The sequence below is a fragment of the Capra hircus genome, chromosome 15 (genome assembly GCF_001704415.2).
Source record: "Capra hircus breed San Clemente chromosome 15, ASM170441v1, whole genome shotgun sequence".
Lineage (NCBI taxonomy): Eukaryota > Metazoa > Chordata > Mammalia > Artiodactyla > Bovidae > Capra > Capra hircus.
This window is the reverse complement of record NC_030822.1, coordinates 57,792,218-57,799,672: the sequence shown is the minus strand read 5'-3', so window position 1 is coordinate 57,799,672 and position 7,455 is coordinate 57,792,218. Positions and strand designations below refer to the sequence as shown.

At 48.5% G+C, this 7,455-nt stretch overlaps 1 non-coding gene across 1 annotated transcript; it reads left to right on the top strand.

Annotated features, from left to right (window-relative positions):
- On the top strand, positions 1,745-1,817 carry TRNAG-CCC. Its single transcript has one exon. It is a non-coding gene; the product is annotated as a tRNA-Gly (tRNA).

Sequence of the window (7,455 nt, the reverse complement as noted above, 5' to 3'; positions counted from 1 at the left end):
TCTCCATGTTCTGTTGAGCGACATTGCTCTGAGGCAGGAGTGGGCCTGGATTCCTGTTGGAGGCTTATGGGAGGGAAAGCAGAGGCTGAGATGGATGGGCATCTGGATTACGCCCTGATCTCAGGCGTAATGACACTTGCCCTCACCTTAGAGGCAGGAGACACAAAGGCCTTGGGGTTTCCAGCTGGCAGTGTCTGCAGAGATCTCTGTGGCCATCCCTCTGCCTCCAGGCAGCCCTTTTGTATATCCTCTGCTGGGACGAGGCCTTGAAGAGCTGGGTGACAGCGTGTGGCTGCCAAGAAGCTTTATGGTGCCTCGTACTAGCTGTGACTTCTATTTCGGGACCCACAAAGGTCAAAGTCAATCCCTGCCTGCAGGAATGACAAGACGTGTGCGGGAAGCAGCTGGGTTCCCCAGCCTCCTGGGTCCCACTAACCGCGAGGCACAAACCTCGAACCCATCAAGCACAGGGGTTGACATAAACTCCAGGGCTGAGCCCCAAGGCGCTGCTCTGTGTGGAATCCCCAGTGAGCCCCAAATGGAGAGAAATACAACTTCTCACAGCTCATTCTGGGCCCTGCCCGCCTCCCCCTTCTCCATCACTCAGCCAGTGGAAGAGCGTAGCTAACAGTTGAATACAGTAGCAGTTTAAAACCACCCCGCCTGCTTGCCCAGGCTGCTGTTGGCTCTGGCGGGCCTGGGCTCCCCACCCAGCCTGATACTGGCAGTGGAAACCGACTCACAAAACACCCTGTAAAAGAAGCCCCAGGGGCCAGTGGGCCAGGACCACGACCGGGGCCGCGTCCTGCCCGAACACCTTCTGGCTTTCACCAGAGCTTGCTTTTGCTTCGCCCCATTCCCTGGGAGCCTTGCATATTTATGGTGGCCCAGCTGGTCTACTTGACTCTCAGGTAGAGCGATCTCAGGGTGCTGATGGAGATCCTACCCAGACAATGGGCAGAGAAAAGCCAGCTGAGGTGGACAGGAAAGGACACCCTTGGGATTGAAGCCATGGGTTTCAAGCCCGGGCCTGCTGCCTCCCGGCCATGACCCAGGAAATCAATGGTCTTCAAACTCTGGTGCCTGAGCAGCAGCATCTATTGCTTAGGAACTTCCTGAAACACCAGTCCACAGGCCCCACTCCAGACCCACTGGGTCAGAAACTTAAGCTGGAGCCCTGCCATCCGAGTTTTAACAAGCCCTCCAAGTGACGCCGGTACTCGCTGAAGCTCCAACCACTGTCTTAACTCATTTCCCTTGTCTGAGACTCACTTTCCTAGTCTGGAAGATGGGAAGAAGACATACGTTTTCCAGGTGTTGTATTTAACGAGATTATAGGACATGACAGGCAAGCATCACCTTGTCACAGAGAAGACGCCCGCAAGCATTGCTGCTGGAGGGCTGGGGATGCGGAATATTGCTGGCATCCGAGCCCCCATCCACGCTCGATGCAGGAGGCTGCCTCTCACTTGCCCTTGGCTCTGAGGGATTCTCAAGTCAGACCTCATCTCACGAACCATCAGCGGGACTGAGTAAGCAGGTGACACGAAAGGTCTAGCAAAGTTACAGGCTGGAAGGAACAAGAAGGGAGAAGAAGAGGCACAATGGAGTTAGAGATCAAAAGAAAACAAGAGAAGGTGTGAGTGAAAAAGAGAAGCTGTGCTGGTAAGTGTGAGGTGTCACACTCATTTGGTTGGCTTTGGTGCCAGTGGTCACTCATTTGGAAAAATACTTGTGGGGAACTTCCCTGGTGGTCCAATGGCTAAGACTCTGCACTCCCAATGCAGGCACCCCGGGTTCGATTCCTGGTCAGGGAACTGGATCCCACATGCCACAGTTAAAGCTCCTGAATGCTGCAATGATCATTGATGATCCTGTGTGCTGCAACCAAGACCTGGCTCAGCCAATAAAAAACATTTTTAGAAAAGAAAAAGGAAAACACTTGTGGTCCTAGAGTTGTCACCAAGGAGAAAGGCCTCGTGTATCATTGCCTTCACACAACCCAGCGTGTACCCCATCCTGCCACAGTCTCCCATGTTGCCTGCCGCTGGGTTGAAAGACCCTGCTCCCCATCTTTGTCATCAGGAAAGTGCTTACTAAGCATCTTCTCTATGCAGGATGCCAACGAGGTATTTTTTAAGGGAGGTGACATGTTCTCTGCCCTCTAAGGGATTACTTGTCTAGTAACTTCAGAAGAAAAATATGTTCTGGCATCTAAGAGGACCCGTAGCCCTAACCAGAAGCTGCACTGGCCGCAGAGTGTCTGTTGGGTTGGGTGTGGTCCTGCGGGACTGTCTTTATATATCTGTGAGAAAGAAAGTGAGAGAGAGGAGGAGAGAAGGGAGTGGGTGCAGACCCCACCTCTCCTGGAAGACCATGTGACATGTCTGTTTCTCTTATGCTTCAGTACCTGGTGCTAGTGGTAAAGAACCCGCCTGCCAATGCAGGAGACTCAAGAGCTGCAGGTTTGATCCCTGGGTCAGGAAGACCTCCTAGAGGAGGGCGTGGCAACCCACTCCAGTACTCTTGCCTGGAGAATCCCACAGACAGAGGAGCCTGGTGGGCCACAGTCCATGGGGTCGCAAAGAGTCGGGCGTGACTAAAGCGACTTAGCACACACACACCCCTGGCTCTCCCAGACATCAGGTAACAACCACATTTCAGAGGCAATGGGAATCCAGAATCCTAGGATGCCAGGGCAGGCAAGCAACTTACATCTTTGTCTATCCATCCTTTTGCCTCTAGGCAGGACAGTCATCAGATAATCCTAAGAGAGAACTGTCCATTCTTTTTGTAATGTTCTCCATAACCTTCTGAGTTTGAGTGGTCCATGTTACCAAATAATAATCATAAAAGTTGCTCCTATTTTTAATCCACTGAGCTATGTGTATGGTCTTGCATACACATAACCTGTTGTTTTCACCATTGCACTGAAGATTGGAGCTATTCATCTTTGTTTTTCTTAGTGAGAAAAACTAAAGCTGAGAGGGGTCACATTACCTGCCCTAGGGCACATGAGAAGGAGTAGGTTCAGAGTTTGAACCTGGTTCTCTCTAATTCCAATGCTCTTTCCACAGTATTGCCCAACTGTAAAACTTTCCCTGTCTTATCACTCATGAATTCATTCAGTTACCATATATTTTTGAGCACCTGCTTTATGCCAACCTTGTGCCAGCAGAACAGCTAAATGGAATTCCTTCTATCTTTATATAAGCTAACTCTTATTTACCCTTGTTATTAGGGAAAAAGATGCAGATTGATCAACGAGTGATTATTTTGGGGGGGGGCGGTCAGTCAAACATGCTGCTGTTGTTCAGTGGCTAAGTCCTGTCTAACTCTTTGCGACCCCACGGACTGCAGCACACCAGGCTCCTCTGTCTCCAATATCTATCTCCCAGAGTTTGCTCAAATCCATGTCCACTGAGTTGGTGATGCTATCTAACCATCTCATCCTCTTCCGCCCCCTTCTCCTTTTGCCTTCAATCTTCTCCAGCAAACATGGGAACACGACAAATCCAAATAAGGTGTTTGGGCCCTTACTTCTCTCTTGCTTGTTGTTCCCACACAGCTTTCCACCAGCTTGGGAGGCAGATCAGAGTTATTTATGAATAGAAAGGGGAACCATGGGAAGGTCTTCAAGGGCAAGGATGAGAGGGTCCTGTACAGGGCACACTCCTAGTGTTTGGAAGTGAGATGGTTGTCTCAGTTCAGTCAGTTCAGTTACTCAATCATGTCGGACTCTTTGCAACCCCGTGGACTGCAGCATGCCAGGCTTCCCTGTCCATCACCAACTCCCAGAGGTTGCTCAAACTCATGTCCTTTGAGTAGATGGTGCCATCCAGCCATCTCATCCTCTGTCAACCCCTTCTCTCGCCTTCAATCTTTCCCAGCATCAGGGTCTTGTTAAATGAGTCAGTTCTTTGCATCAGGTGGCCAAAGTATTGCAGCTTCAGCTTCAGCATCACTTCTTTCAATGAATATTTAGGACTGATCTGCTTTAGAATGGACTGGTTGGATCTCCCTGCAGTCCAAGGAACTCTCAAGTGTCTTCTCCAACACCACAGTTTAAAAGCATCAATTCTTCAGCACTCAGCTTTCTTTATAGTCCAACTCTCGCATCCATACATGACTACTGGAAAAATCATAGCTTTGACTAGATGGACCTTTGTAGGCAAAATAATGTCTCTGCTTTTTAATATGCTGTATAAGTTTGTCATAGCTTTTTTATGCCAAGGAGCAAGTGTCTTTTAATTTCATGGCTGCAGTCACCATCTGCAGTGATTTTGGAGCCCCCCAAAATAAAGTCTGTCACTGTTTTCATTGTTTCTCCATCTATTTGCCGTGAAGTGATGGGACTGATGCTAAAGCTGAAACTCCAACACTTTGGCCACCTCATACGAGGAGTTGACTCATTGGAAAAGATTCTGGGGCAGGAGGAGAAGGGGACGACAGAGGATGAGATGGCTGGATGGCATCATCGACTCGAGGGACATGAGTTTGGGTGAACTCCGGGAGTTGGTGATGGACAGGGAGGCCTGGTGTGCTGCAATTCATGAGGTCACAAAGAGTCGGATACGACTGAGCAACTGAACTGAACTGAACTGATGGGACCAGATGCCATGATCTTAGTTTTCTGAATTTTGAGTTTTAAGCCAGCTTTTTCACTCCCCTCTTTCATTTTCATCAAGAGGCTCTTTAGTTCTTCTTCACTTTCTGCCATAAGGGTGGTGATCTGTGATTCTGAGGTTATTGATATTTCTCCTGGCAGTCTTGATTCCAGCTTGTGCTTCATCCAGCCTGGCATTTCACATGATGTACTCTGCATATAAGTTAAATAAGCAGGGTGACAATATACAGCCCAGATGTACTCCTTTCCCAATGTGGAACCAGTCTGTTGTTCCATGTCCAGTTCTAACTGTTACTTCTTGACCTGGATACAGATTTCTCAAGAGGCAGGTCAGGTGGTCTGGTATTCCCATCTGTTTCAGAATTTTCCACAGTTTGTTGTGATTCACACAGTCAAAGGCTTTGGTGTAGTTAATAAAGCAGAAGTAGATGTTTTTCTGGAACTCTCTTGCTTTTTCTATGATCCAGTGGATGTTGACAATTTGAGCTCTTGTTCTTCTGCCTTTTCTAAATCCAGATTGAACATGTGGAACATCTGGATGGTTATCCAAGTTTATCTAAATATTCCTCAGTTAGCAGGTGTTCCCAATCCCTTCCCTCTCTAGATCCTGCAAAAGAAAGACAGAGAAAAAGATGGGGAGAGTTTGTTCTGAGATGGACTGGAAATTCCACAAGGGCCATCAATGTCTGCCTGCACTCACTGGTCTCTTGGTGCTAGAGACAAGTGACAGCTTTCCCTGATACCTGCTGCCAATCCAAGTTTGCACTTCCCTGGCACCACCCCATAGGGATTGTCCTTGACCTTCGAGAGACTCTAAGGTCTTCTCGGTCACCTTGGGTAAAAATAAGTAAATCAAGAGGAGACAGCATGGCAGATTTGTCCCCTTTAATGCAAAAAGAGCTATACCTATAGGCCTTGTAGGGAAGACTTCCAATATGCCTTTGTTATGGAACAGGCTGCTTGGGCATGGGCAGTTTCAGAGGCTTTTGGAGTTGATGGAGAAGAGGGTGCTGGGAGCCCCATTTGGGTTGCCATTTCACACAGCTGCTGTCTGCTGAGGCTGGCTTCCCTCCATATCTGAGGAGCCCAGGAGTGGAGAACCTTCTGATGATTAACAGCCACCCATCTCTAGGCTGCCTGACTCCCAAATGAAGGGGGTGATTTTACTTTGGACCCCAGTGAAGGGTAAAAGACTCCTTTCTTTGCTCCCTAACAGCAACAAACTTCCCTAAGCCCCTAAATTATAAGTTCAAAAGGAACAGGATTGAGATCCTGGGTGTCATGATTGTGCCCCAACGGAAGCATTTAAGGAAAGAGATGAGCAGAGGGCATTAGTCGAGGAACCTCTCTCTGGAGGGTGAAGCTAGGAACTTGACATTAGAAGAAGCCCTCAGCATTTGGCCCCTTAAAAATGCCTGTGGTGGAAGCCACAGATCCTGGTCACTGCAGAAGCTTCAAAGAGACTGAGGACTGGTTAATTGTGGGGATAGTTGCTGCAATGATCGGGCTGTGCCTAGGGCACTTGAATCTGTTCATTAAGCAACCACTTATGAGGCACCAAATGCAGGTCCCTAAGATAGTCCATGCCTCTGAGATCTGATGGGGCCACCCTCTAAACTTTCTCTAGGAAGAGGACCTTGGGTTCTTTTGTCTAAACCCATCTCCCTCTCTGGTTCTGTGGTTTATGATTCTCCCTCTCCAGATATCACTAGGAAATTGGCGAAATTCCAATAAAGTCTACAGTTCAGCAATTAGCATTGTACCAATGTCAAGTCCATACTTTGGCCACCTGATTCGAAAAGCTGAATCATTGGAAAAGACCCTGGTGCTGGGAAAGACTGAGGGCAGGAGGAGAAGTGGGCAACAGAGATGAGATGGTTGGATGGCATCATTGACACAGGGGACGTGAGTTTGAGCAATCTCCAGGAGATAGTGAAGGACAGGGAAGCCTGTGGTGCTGCAGTCCATGGGGTTGCATAGAGGTGAACACGACTGAGTGATTGAACAACAATGTTAAGTAGCAACAACAACGTTCAGTCCTGTCTTGGATAGCTGTGCCATGGTTGTATAAAAGGTTAACATCAGGGGAAGCTGGTGTGTGGGAAGTCTTTGTACTATTTTTTTCACCTTTTCTGTAAGTCTAACGTTGGTTGGAAATAAGTTTAGAAAAGAAGGAAGTCTTATTAGGAGTTTCACTGATTGCTTCTTTTCCATCTCTCATTGGCCTCTGTCATTTTCTACCTCTTTCTGTGGTCCTTTTTTACTATCTCCTTGCCTTTCCTTGGAGAAGGCAATGGCACCCCACTCCAGTACTCTTGCCTGGAAAATCCCATGGACGGAGGAGCCCGGTAGGCTGCAGTCCATGGGGTCGCGAAGAGTCAAACACGACTGAGCGACGTCACTTTCACTTTTCACTTTCATGCATTGGAGAAGGAAATGGCAACCCACTCCTGTGTTCTTGCCTGGAGAATCCCAGGGATGGCGGAGCCTGGGGGGCTGCTGTCTATGGGGTCGCACAGAGTCGGACACGACTGAAGTGACTTAGCAGCAGCAGCAGCAGCAGTTGCCTTCCTCTCTGCCCATTTCCCTTTCATAATCTGTTTCTGCCCTTCATTTCTCCTTCCCACAAAAAATCTGCTCTCCTTCCAGATTTCTCCTCCCCACATGTAAACACCTAATCAGTCACTGAATTCTCTTAATTAAACTTCCTGAATATCCGTCAGCAATTCCCTCCTCTCCGGTGTGGCTTCCAAGGCTCCTGGGTTGCACCATCATCACCCACACCCTGATTATTCCAAGGGCCTCCTCGCTGGATTTGCCACCTTGGG